General features: G+C 48.5%; 1 long non-coding RNA gene across 1 annotated transcript in view; it reads left to right on the top strand.

Annotated features, from left to right (window-relative positions):
• Positions 1-8,901: 8,901 nt before the first annotated feature.
• LOC121279581 overlaps positions 8,902-13,017 on the top strand; it is a 29,238-nt gene continuing 25,122 nt past the window's right edge. Inside the window, exon 1 of the long non-coding RNA XR_005943439.1 lies at positions 8,902-9,088. This is a non-coding gene — a long non-coding RNA (uncharacterized LOC121279581). The remainder of the gene's footprint in view (positions 9,089-13,017) is intronic.

Raw genomic sequence — 13,017 nt, 5'->3', positions numbered from 1 at the left:
CAGAGGCTCCTATCCTGATCCAAAGAGAGTGAATTTACTTAAATAGGTTTTAAACAAGCATGAGCAGTTTACATTTGAAACTGCCCAAACTCAAACAGTTCGTACCAAACAACACAGGTTATCATCATCAGGGGTTAGAAGTTTATACGTTGTGCAGTTTGTTGACATTCTTTAAATGGAGTATTTGTTTTACAGACTGATCTTGAAGGCAGGGCCTATTTTTCAAAGAACTTTATGAATATAAAGAACAAGTGCCTTTTCAATTGCCAGAAGTTGGTTTTGTCTGGCACAGGAGACAGTAAGCATTAACGTAAATGCTGCAGAAATGATTACGCATTTGTTTGTTGAGGGAACAAGATTGTCGGTTGATTTCTGAGAAAGATTGCATTCAAGATGCTGAAAAGTCAATCGCAAAGGAATCTAATTTGATTGATATGTCTAATCAACCGGTTGTGAACTGGATCTCCAGTTCATTGTGCTTATATTGATAACTGCTACAAGTAATTCTATACATGTATAAAGCCATTTAACAGCTGAGCCTGTTGTGGAACATGTCGGGCATGATTGTGCTTCAAGTGATGTGAGGGGTAGTAGAATTCCAGTGGTTCATTGTTCACCTGGGTCACCCTTATCCTACATTATTGCATGCATAATGATATATTCCCTTTTATTGGGAACAAGGGAGGGTTGTAGTAATAGGCTGAGTTCTTGAGCTGTAGTAGTGCTATCCTCTGGAAGTGATGCTAAATCGGAGTTCTAATTTGCTTGCGATTCAAGTAGATAATAAAGATCCCATGGCAATATTTAAAGCAAAGTAGGAATCTTACTCAAAAACAGAATTACCTGGAAAAACTCAGCAGGTCTGGCAGCATCGGCGGAGAAGAAAAGAGTTGACGTTTCGAGTCCTCATGACCCTTCGACAGAACTTGCGTTCGAGTCCAAGAAAGAGTTGAAATATAAGCTGGTTTAAGGTGTGTGTGTGGGGGGCGGAGAGATAGAGAGACAAAGAGGTGGGGGGGGGTGTGGTTGTAGGGACAAACAAGCAGTGATAGAAGCAGATCATCAAAAGATGTCAACGACAATAGTACAATAGAACACATAGGTGTTAAAATTAAAGTTGGTGATATTATCTAAACGAATGTGCTAATTAAGAATGGATGGTAGGGCACTCAAGGTATAGCTCTAGTGGGGTTTTTTTTTTATATAATGGAAATAGGTGGGAAAAGGAAAATCTTTATAATTTATTGGAAAAAAAAAAGGGAAGGGGAAAACAGAAAGGGGGTGGGGATGGGGTAGGGAGCTTACGACCTAAAGTTGTTGAATTCAATATTCAGTCCGGAAGGCTGTAAAGTCCCTAGTCGGAAGATGAGGTGTTGTTCCTCCAGTTTGCGTTGGGCTTCACTGGAACAATGCAGCAAGCCAAGGACAGACATGTGGGCAAGAGAGCAGGGTGGAGTGTTGAAATGGCAAGCGACAGGGAGGTTTGGGTCATTCTTGCGGACAGACCGCAGGTGTTCTGCAAAGCGGCCGCCCAGTTTACGTTTGGTCTCTCCAATGTAGAGGAGACCACATTGGGAGCAACGAATGCAGTAGACTAAGTTGGGGGAAATGCAAGTGAAATGCAGCTTCACTTGAAAGGAGTGTTTGGGTCCTTGGACGGTGAGGAGAGAGGAAGTGACGGGGCAGGTGTTGCATCTTTTGCGTGGGCATGGGGTGGTGCCATAGGAGGGGGTTGAGGAGTAGGGGGTGATGGAGGAGTGGACCAGGGTGTCCCGGAGGGAGCGATCCCTACGGAATGCCGATAAGGGGGGTGAAGGGAAGATGTGTTTGGTAGTGGCATCATGCTGGAGTTGGCGGAAGATGACCCTTTGAATGCGGAGGCTGGTGGGGTGATAAGTGAGGACAAGGGGGACCGTGATTCCTCTGACACCTTACGTCACATCAACAATTTCCAGTTCCCTGGCCCCAACCGCTTACTCTTCACCATGGACGTCCAATCCCTCTACACCTCCATCCCCCACCAGGATGGTCTGAGGGCCCTTAGCTTCTTCCTCGAACAGAGGCCCGAACAATCCCCATCCACCACTACTCTCCTCCGTCTGGCTGAACTTGTTCTCACACTGAACAATTTCTCCTTCAACTCCTCTCACTTCCTCCAAATAAAAGGTGTGGCTATGGGTACCCGCATGGGCCCCAGCTATGCCTGTCTCTTTATGGGGTATGTGGAACATTCCTTGTTGCAGTCCTACTCCGGCCCCCTTCCAAAACTCTTTCTCCGGTACATCGATGATTACTTCAGTGCCGCTTCATGCTCTCGTCAGGACTTGGAAAAATTTATTAATTTTGCTTCCAATCTCCACCCCTCTATCGTTTTCATGTGGTCCATCTCTGACACTTCCCTTCCCTTCCTTGACCTCTCTGTCTCAATCTCTGGTGATAGACTGTCCACCAATATCCATTACAAACCCACCGACTCCCACAGCTATCTCGACTACAGCTCCTCACACCCCGCTTCCTGTAAGGACTCCATCCCATTCTCTCAGTTCCTTCGCCTCCGTCGCATCTGTTCCGATGATGCTACATTCAAAAACAGTTCCTCTGACATGTCCTCCTTCTTCCTTAACCGAGGTTTTCCACCCACGGTCGTTGACAGGGCCCTCAACCGTGTCCGGCCCATCTCCCGCGCATCCGCCCTCACGCCTTCTCCTCCCTCCCAGAAACATGATAGGGTCCCCCTTGTCCTCACTTATCACCCCACCAGCCTCCGCATTCAAAGGATCATCCTCCGTCATTTCCGCCAACTCCAGCATGATGCCACCACCAAACACATCTTCCCTTCACCCCCCTTATCGGCATTCCGTAGGGATCGCTCCCTCCGGGACACCCTGGTCCTCTCCTCCATCATCCCCTACTCCTCAACCCCCTCCTATGGCACCACGCCATGCCCACGCAAAAGATGCAACACCTGCCCCTTCACTTCCTCTCTCCTCACCGTCCAAGGACCCAAACACTCCTTTCAAGTGAAGCAGCATTTCACTTGCATTTCCCCCAACTTAGTCTACTGCATTCGTTGCTCCCAATGTGGTCTCCTCTACATTGGAGAGACCAAACGTAAACTGGGCGACCGCTTTGCAGAACACCTGCGGTCTGTCCGCAAGAATGACCCAAACCTCCCTGTCGCTTGCCATTTCAACACTCCACCCTGCTCTCTTGCCCACATGTCTGTCCTTGGCTTGCTGCATTGTTCCAGTGAAGCCCAACGCAAACTGGAGGAACAACACCTCATCTTCCGACTAGGGACTTTACAGCCTTCCGGACTGAATATTGAATTCAACAACTTTAGGTCGTAAGCTCCCTACCCCATCCCCACCCCCTTTCTGTTTCCCCCTTCCCTTTTTTTTTTCCAATAAATTATAAAGATTTTCCTTTTCCCACCTATTTCCATTATATATTAAAAAAAAACCCCACTAGAGCTATACCTTGAGTGCCCTACCATCCATTCTTAATTAGCACATTCGTTTAGATAATATCACCAACTTTAATTTTAACACCTATGTGTTCTATTGTACTATTGTCGTTGACATCTTTTGATGATCTGCTTCTATCACTGCTTGTTTGTCCCTACAACCACACCCCCCCCCCACCTCTTTGTCTCTCTATCTCTCCGCCCCCCACACACACACCTTAAACCAGCTTATATTTCAACTCTTTCTTGGACTCGAACGCAAGTTCTGTCGAAGGGTCATGAGGACTCGAAACGTCAACTCTTTTCTTCTCCGCCGATGCTGCCAGACCTGCTGAGTTTTTCCAGGTAATTCTGTTTTTGTTTTGGATTTCCAGCATCCGCAGTTTTTTTGTTTTTATAGGAATCTTACTGTTGCCCTGATCAATATTCCACTCTTAACCAATGCCATCACAAACAGTTTAACTGGCCATGCTTCTGATTATTATTTATGGGATATTGCTGACCCAGGATGGAGGATGAATTATGCTTAAAGTTAAAAGAATGATTGTCCTTGAACTCTAAGTAAAGTGTAACTAATTGCAGGGGACTATTGCATTGTGATATGGCTTAATATCAATGAAAACATTATGAAGCTGCAACTGTAAAATATGTGTGAGGTTATTCACTTTGATAGTAAGAACAGAAACGGGGGTTGTCCGGGTAAGGGAACCTCTGAAATGGGCGTTGTCTGGGTAAGGGAAACTCTGCAATGGGGGTTGTTCGAGTAAGAGAAACTCTGCAATGGGGGTTGTCCGGGTAAGGGAAACTCTGCAATGGGGGTTGTCCGGGTAAGGGAAACTCTGCAATGGGGGTTGTCCGGGTAAGGGAAACTCTGCAATGGGGGTTGTCCGGGTAAGGGAAACTCTGCGATGGGGGTTGTCCGGGTAAGAGAAACTCTGCAATGGGGGTTGTCCGGGTAAGGGAAACTCCGCAAGGGGTGGGGGGTGGGGTGTGTCTGAATAAGGGCAACACTGCAAGGGGCATTTGTCTGGGGAAGGACAACTCTGCAAGGGGGGGTGCGATGGGGTCCAGGTAGGGGCAATTCTGCAAAGTTGGGGGAGGGGATTGGGGGGGAAGTAGGGGGCAGGGGGACATATTGGGTTATAGAGTGGGTTGGATGGTGTCGACAATGGAGTCCTGGGGGGCAAACTGAGGGTGCAAATATTCAGAGGGGATAGTCATGGTTACAGGAGGAAGCGGTATGTGGTAGGATGGGAGGGTGAAGGTTTGGGTGTCTCGGGTATAGTATTGGTCGGGAGGATCATAGAGGGGAACAAGAAATGTTGCACAGGTAAGGGGAATGGGAAAGGTCAGGTGAGCATAGAAATGGTGATTGGTGTGGGCTGTGTGAGGAGGGAAGGCATCTGAAGGGTTATTGTTGGGTCCAGGGTGATGGGGGGGTCTCAAGGGTTACAGTGAGGTGGTTGAATGTGACACTGGGGAGAAATCACCGGTAATGGGGGAAGTTTGTGGGTGACAAGGGGAGGGTAAAAGGTAGTAGAGCGGGTATGAAACCTGATGCACACCATCCTCACAAAGGCAGCTGGGTAGAAAGGTGACCCTCTCGATGTTCAAAAACAAAAAAGCCAGGTAGGAGGAGGGTCGTATTGGGTGGGTCAAGCTCAAGGTCTGCACAACTGGACAATTAAAGGAACACCCTACTGATAATAAGAACTATGATTGCGGTGGTCATTTGAAATCCTAACAGTATGGTGAAGCCCACAAGGCAGCAGGTCTGGCCCAGGGAATTCTGAGAGCTAGGGGATCCCAGCAAGGTGTTGAGCCATAAGCCCTCAGATGCAGTCAGTTGAGGCTGAAGGGAGAGAGGGAGGTGGATGGCCACAAGCGGCATGCTAGTGAATGGCTGCCAGCTCAGGGCTGCAAACCTCCATCCTCCCCAGGTACATGTCAGACCAAACAAGGCCTCATGTGGATAGTCTTTCCATTATAACAAGGCAAAGGGTCTGTCTGTAGACTCTACAGGGTTGTGAAGGTAATCGGACTAACGTGAGAGTGGACTTCTCACACAAGGCTCTCACCACCCTTGCCAAAAACCCAAGAATCCATGTGCTGGCGTGTATTACGAGGAGGGAGACCCATCCTTGGTTCCCCAGGAAGCCCTTTGTCTGGACAGGGTGGAGCGCACGTGCACCCTAAAGCAACTAGCAGCAACAGAAAACTTAGGAAACTTCCAAATGGTGCAAGTGGACGTATATTTACAAGTGCCAAAATTATACACAATGATTGTACACCTGCGCCACCAGTGTGCATTCAGGACTTGTTAACTTTTCTAACTCTACCACTTTGTCTCAGTGCATTCCCAACATCTGCAACATAGTTGGAGGCAACCTGTTGACTACTATGCCCTCTTGTCTGTGAAGACTTTAGCAGGCATCCTCTGTAAGTCTGAGGCCTGGAGGGCTCTAGCCTACTTGGATTTCCCTCCTCAGCCTGACCAGCTGGAGTTAATGAGGTCACAGACAGAGGGGTTTTGGAATGCCTGGACACCTTTGGAGTTTCCTGGGCGGATACCCCCAGGGTGACTGGGTGACACTCCTCCTCCCTTTGGGTGCCGAGGGCCCCTCCCTGACTCTTCGAGGAGAGGGGGCAGCTGGAGGGAGGTTGAGGTGCCCTGACCCCTCTAGCCTAGGCACCGCTGGAACGCAGCCATGGCCTTAGCAATGGTGTGCGGGTCCGAGCGCTTATCCTCCAGAAACTGTGCGTTCTCCTGGACCTGGATTTCCATGGCATCCTACATCCTCCCAGGGATGCTTCCATGCACTCACATGCTGAAGCCATGACATCAGAGAGCACATGGACGTTGTCCCCCATTTCTCGTGCCACTCTGTTGAGGGCTTCAGCCACCTCTGACTAATGTTCCCATGATTCACTTGCAGTGTATTTTCTATGGCTGATTCCAGAGGCTCGTCATCAGACTCAGACTTAACAGGCTCCTCTTCTCCAGCTGTCCTCTAAGGGTCAGGGACCTTGGCTTTCATTCCTCCACCTGCTGCAGACACGCATGTGTGAGGTGACCACCAGATTGTGAGCCTGAGCCTGCACTATAATTATGACCCACTGAGGTGTGTGTTCTCTGTCCTCGCGGAGAGTGAGGGTGAATGCTGTGACAGCTCTACAGCTCTACAACGTCATCCTCTTACTCCGAGGTGGCCTGGGGCTTTCGTCTGAGGAAGATGTTGGCCTCCCCCTCTTCCTGCTGGCACTTGGAATGGAGAAAAGAGAGAACGAGTGGCTGCCTGGCCTGTCTCAAACATTGCACGCATCAATCACCTTCAGAAATTTGTGGAATAATTCATGACTCCTCATTGGGATGTTGGGAGATGCCGATCTTGCCCTCAGCACAGGGACGATCTCTGTCTCCCCCCCTGTGGGTTCTGCAGCCTGCTGCTCAAAGTGAGTTGGGGTTCATAGCACTGGCATCCCACCTTCCGTCTTCTCTGTCTCCCTCCTATAGTGGGCTGCCTTCTCCTGCAGAAAGACAGATGGCTGGATTATGAGCAAGCTGGATGAAAGAGCAGGTCGTGGGCTCCTACTTACTGTCCTCCTGGCTCCACAAAGCCTGACCACCATGTACAAAGCACAAGTCAGGAGTGTGATGGAGTACTCTCCGGTCAGCTGCATAAATGCACCTCCAAAACGTCTGAACAAGTTGGACAGCATCGAGGTCAAGGCAGCTGTTTGACTGGCACCCCATCCACCGCATTCAATGTTCAGTCCTTCCAGCACCTTTTGCAGGGTGGCAGCAGTGTGTGTGCCATGAACAAGTTGCACTGCAGCAACTCACCAAAGCTGCTTTGATATTGCTAACCCAACCCCCCAACCAAGACCTGACCTAACCAGATCCCCCCCTCCTCCCCAGACCCGACCCGACCCAAACCCCACCCCCCCCCCCCAACCCACCCCACCACCACAAGGCCTGGCCTCTCCCCCCCAAGGCCTGGCCCAATCACCACTACCACCAACCCCCCCACCCCACCTGAGACCTGACCCGATCCAACCCCTGCCTTAAATCCCCTCCTCCCAAATCCACCCCCTCCTCCCCCTGCCCCGCCAAATCCTGTCCACTTAACTTATGCATTTACCTTCTCTCTGGCCTGTCAAGGACCTTTAAAATTGGCTGGACCTTCATGGACCTGGTTTATGGCAGCTAGTACTGTAAAAAAGGAGACATAACCGCCTTGCATTGGACAGAGCCGCCCTCGACGCTTGGAGCTGGTGATGTGCTGCACTGCCTGGATCTCGCCTGGCCTGAGTCGGAAGGTCGGGAAAGACACGATTGAAAAACATTTTGGCGAAAAAATTAGGGAGCGGAGTGGCAACCTGACTCTGATTGCTACTCTGAGGAAGTTCAGGCCCTTTGCTTTTGGTTTCCATATGATTCACTCTGGCACTATTGTGGGTCAATTTTCCAAATCAGCACTGACTTAGTTTAAAGTGGTTTAGGTTTACTAACAGACCCTCGCTGCCACCATGCTACGTCTTCTTGTTGTCTTTTGGATTCCTGATGTTGGTGACAGTCACACTTCGAGCTTGGAAAGGTGAGAGCTCTTTATGTTTAATATTTGCCGTGCTGCCTTGTACAAAGGAAGATAAAAGCAACAAACTGCGGATGCTGGAAATCTGAAACAAAAACAAAAACTGCTGGAAAAGCTCAGCAGGTCTGACAGCATCTGTGGAGAGGAACACAGTTAACGTTTTGAGTCCTCATGACTCTTCATCGGAAAGGTGAAGGAAGGACTGGTTTGAACTTGTTCTGTTACACATCACATGACTCTATAGCGCAGCCGTGAAAAGTGGAACACTGGCACATGACAATTAGTTCCTAGCTAATTTGTTCCTAGCTCTTTACAGATATGTACAGACACTACAACGGTATGTGACTAAAAATATTTGAAGCAATTCAATTTTCAAATTTTTTCTGTTGAAAAATGACCAAAAATTCTTGAACTGTTTCAAAAACATTGCAGTGAGTTGCTACTTTGAGCATAATTTAAATGTGTGTATTTTTTTTTTAATTTCAGCGCTGTATCTGGCTTCTTGATCTGACTTTCATGCTATTTTCAAACAAGTGAACTTTAAATTCTGATTGGTTTTGATGGAAAGGTAGTTGGGAACGAGCGTATCAGAACTTTGGAAAAAATAAAAAGACAGGAACATTATTTCCCCCAAAGAAAATCAGTTTAGCTTTTTTTAATCAGTAGCATATGACACAGCAGACTACTTCTGACTTAACACAAAACAATGAGGCCATTGTACTGTTTTATCCCAAGAGCATTCCTTTACACACAATTTGTATTGTTCATTGTGTAAAGACGGAAACAGCCAGCAATTTTCAGATAGATGGGCCCCCATTGGCCGAGAACCTCTGTGGAGTATCAATCACCGTCAGATTGCCACTCCGCTCCTTTTCACTTATCCAAGTGTGGAGGTGCACAGTTCTCGCCCGGACTTCCAAATGAAAGAGAAATGTGCAGTCCCGGAGCTCCTGGAGTCCTTCCACTGCAGGGCAGTGGGGAAGTAAAGCCATGGCCCCTTTTTATGGCACGAGCTGCTGAAAAGCAGGTAGGTTTAAACGTCTTTGTCACTTTGAGAAGCCAGGGAGAATGTAAGTGTGTGAGGTAAGTGGGTGAGTGGGGTAGGGTGGTCAGGGGGAGGGCATTGGGGTTGGGTGGTTGGGGGTGGGGACGTGGGGGTGGGGTCAGGTGGGGGATTGGGAGGGTAGTTGGAGGTGTGGGGGAGTCAGGTGGTCAGGGAGAGGGGGTGGTTGGGTGGTTAGTCAGAAGTGATGTGATATTTGGGGGGGTTTGGTGGTAGTTGGAGGGGTAGTCAGGGGTGTGGAGGGGTAGTCGGGGGGGGGTTGGGAGGGTAGTTGGGTGTGGGGAGGTGTTTGAGGGGGAGGTCAGGTGGGTAGTTGGGAGAGGATTAGTCGGGGTTTTGGAGGGTAGTTGAGGGTAGTTGGGGGCTTCGGAGGTTAGTCAAGGTATTCGGGGGTCGGGAAGATAATTTAGGGGATGGGAGACTAGTTGTGGGTTGAAGGTGCTGGTCAAGTGGGTGGGGGATTTGTCCAGTGTGGTGGTGGGGGCGTCAGGAGGAAATTCAAGGCGTGTGGGGGATAGCTGGGGGTTCGGGAGGGTAGTTGAGAAGTCAGAAGTGTAGTTGGGGCACTGAGGATTAGTTGGAGGGGAGTGAGGAGGGTGGTCAGGGGAGTTAGTCAGAGGGTGGGGGCATATTCGGTGGGTCCAGAGGGTAGTATTGGCGGTGGGTGTTAATTGGGGATTTGGGAGGATAGTTACAGGGTAGGGTATAGTCAGGGCAATGGTCGGTGTTCGGGGGAGTAGGGAGGGTGGTTGGGGGGTATGGGGCAATCAAGGGGGTAGGGGTTAATCATGGGGGCTGGGCATTGGGTCAGTACCATGTGATTTTAATTCTCTTAACTTTTCCTGGGTAACTATTCTGCTAAGACATCCAGAACCATCAAAGTCTCCGATATAAATCAGAGTATTGTATGGTTCCAGGTGCGGGGGAAGTATCCATCAGAAGTTTAACCTTTCCGGGCAATTTCAGTGCAGTCCTTGCTTGAGGACTTCCAGGGGGGGTACCTTGGCACATCTTCTGGGGTACCTGTGGGGTACAACCCCCCCACTAGGAAAGGAAGTTCTGGGGCAATATATTTTTTGGAGTGGAAACAATTTTCAGATGAATATCAATAACAACAACAATTTGGGGAGGTTAGTGAGGTAATTCCAGGGTTTAGGCTCAGGGCAGTTGGTGGAATGACTAAAAGGTCAAAATTTGAGACATACAGGTATTTCAGAGGATTCTAGGGCTGGAAGAGATTACAGAGTTAGGTGTTAATTCCAGAAAGCCAGTTGTTGAAGTATGATACGGGAGCCAATCTTTACTCAGTCCTCCATGTACTTACAGATTGAAACATTACAAGCATACACCTCCTAACTCAAAGTATCAGTGAGCGTCTCTTTATATGTGATTAATTGAAAACCCAATTAATGCCATTCATTTTATTTTCATTATGTGCTGGAGGGGCGGAGGATTAGTTATTATGGACGGAACTTTCTGATGCGGAGTCTAAGTTGGTTGGCAGGTGAGGAAGTCGGAGTGATTCCGCTGGGGGGCTGACCATGTGTGATTTGCGTTGTTAGCTCATTACCAAGCATCCGCGAGGAGCTCGCTGAATCTCGTGGTGAGGCAGGCAAGAAGATGCCATGCCCACCATTACCTCATGGGGTTGAAGGTCCGGCCGCCATATCGAAAGGGCACCTGGACAGCCGTTCATTCACTGCAGGCTGTACACACTGTGTTCATGTCAGAGAACTCACACACCCTGTAAGCACTGTGTGTTAATGTTATAGAGTTCACACACCCTGTGATCACTGCGTGTTAATGTTAGAGAACCCACACAGCCTGTAAACAGTGTGTGCTAATGTTAGAGGCTGCACCTAGATGTAGTGGCAGGCAAAAGAAGATTAAGAAGTTTTGAAGGTACACAGGCAGCATTGGTATACAACCATTGTTTATGGTTTTGTTACTTGTTCACTTGCACTGTTTGGGAGTTTCCTGGATTCTATCTAGCTGCTAGTTGCTTCAATGGTTGTAGATGTTTAAGGGTGTGGAATTTGGGCCCCGAGCAGAGTCCGATAATGAACTCCTACAGATTCACTTCTCTCACATTATCAACGTAGTGAATACCCAATAATCCCATACGTGCATGGTTAAGCATTGGCCATCACTTGTGAGTACGCTGTGTGATCATGCATCATGTAAGCCATTACTTGCAGCTCACCATGTTCTGACCTCTGAAAATGTGTTTGGCGAGGTCACTGCAGCTCCTGCTGCTGTTGCCCTGATGTGAGATGTAGGTGGATGTCACGAGTACTCAAGGGGAGTTAAACCTGCTATTGTGAGTGGTAAGGAACACAGTGGATGCAGTTTCAGGGCTGAGAGACTGAAGCTCTACACTATCTTCTTAACAGTAGAAAACCAGAGGCTTCCTGACAAGCCTGGAGAAATCTGTGGTGGGCACGGCCAATTGTTGATGGACTTCCTTGGTGATTTGTCATTTTGAGCTAACATGCAGGTGAAGGCTGAAAATAAGGAGGCTACAGGTAAGTTAGTCTTGACTGCAAAAGGGATTTGAGTGTAGGATTAAAGAGGTATGTGTGCAGTTGACTGAAACATTTGTCAGCCCTCACTTGGAGATTTGTTTGGCCTGCTCGTCTTCTTATCAGGGTTGGCAGTAGACCTTGCATAAAGGGTTTGCAACCAAAGTGCATCGGAATCATTGAAGGACAAGGGTCTTAGCCCATGAGATGAGACAGAGAGAAAGAGTAGAAGGGGCTGTGTACTGGATCGTGGCGAGGACAGTCCATGGGAAACATCACGGCCCAGCAGAGACCACAGAGGCAAGATATTTACCTTGGCTGGGGTGTCCATAATGACAGATCACAGGCTCGCAATAATACTCAGGCCATCTAGGTATGAGAATTAGAATTATAGAAACATAGGATTGTTACAGCACAGAAGAAGGCTGTTTGGTCCATAGTGTCCGTGCTGCTCTCCTAAGGAGGAATATGTGCACTGCCACACATTCGCCTTCTCCCCACATCCCTGCACATTCATCTTTTTCAGATATTCAGAAAATTTAGAAAAGGTAGAACAATTTACTACACAGAAGGAGGCCACTCTGCCTTTGTGCCTGTGCCGGCTGAAACATGAGCCACTCAATTGATCCCATTTTCCAGCACTTGGTCCATAGCCCTGGAGGTTACGGCACTTCAGGTGCATATCCAGACACCTTTTAAATGAATTGAGGGTTTCTGCCTTGACTGCCCTTTCAGGCTGTGAGTTCCTGACTCCTACCACCCTCTGGATGAAAAAAATGTCCTCATCTCCCCTCTAATCCTTCTACCAATCACTTTCAGTCTCTGCCTCCGATTAGGAACCTCTGTGATTGGAGGGTCCAGAGTGGTTGCTACTCCAGGACACATAGTTCAGGTGAGGCATTCTCACCGTGTTGCTCAGGGTAGTGTCCTAGGCCCAACCAACTTCAGCTGCTTCATCAATGACTTTCTTTCCATCATAAGGTCAGGAGTGGGGATGTTCGCTGATGATTGCACAATGTTCAGTGCCATTCATGACTCCTCAGATACTGAAGCAGTCCTTGTCCAAATGTAGCAAAACAATACCCAGGATTGGGTTGACAAGTGACAAGTAACATTCACACCACACAAGAGTCAGGCAATGGCCATCTCCAACAAGAGACAATCTAACTGTTGCCCCTTGACATTCAATGGCATTGCCATCGCTGAATCCCCCACTATCAACTACTATGGGCTACTATTGACCAGAAGCTGAACTGGAATAGTCATATAAATACTGTGGCTACAAGAGCAGGTCAGAGGCTAGGAATCCTGTGGTGAGTAACTCACCTCCTGACTCCCCAAAGCCTGTCGACCATCTACAAGGTACAAGGC

The sequence above is a fragment of the Carcharodon carcharias genome, chromosome 7, assembly GCF_017639515.1.
Source record: "Carcharodon carcharias isolate sCarCar2 chromosome 7, sCarCar2.pri, whole genome shotgun sequence".
In the NCBI taxonomy this organism is placed as follows: Eukaryota; Metazoa; Chordata; class Chondrichthyes; order Lamniformes; family Lamnidae; genus Carcharodon; species Carcharodon carcharias.
The sequence above is the reverse complement of the archived record's forward strand: the minus strand, read 5'-3'. Positions and strand labels throughout refer to the sequence as shown.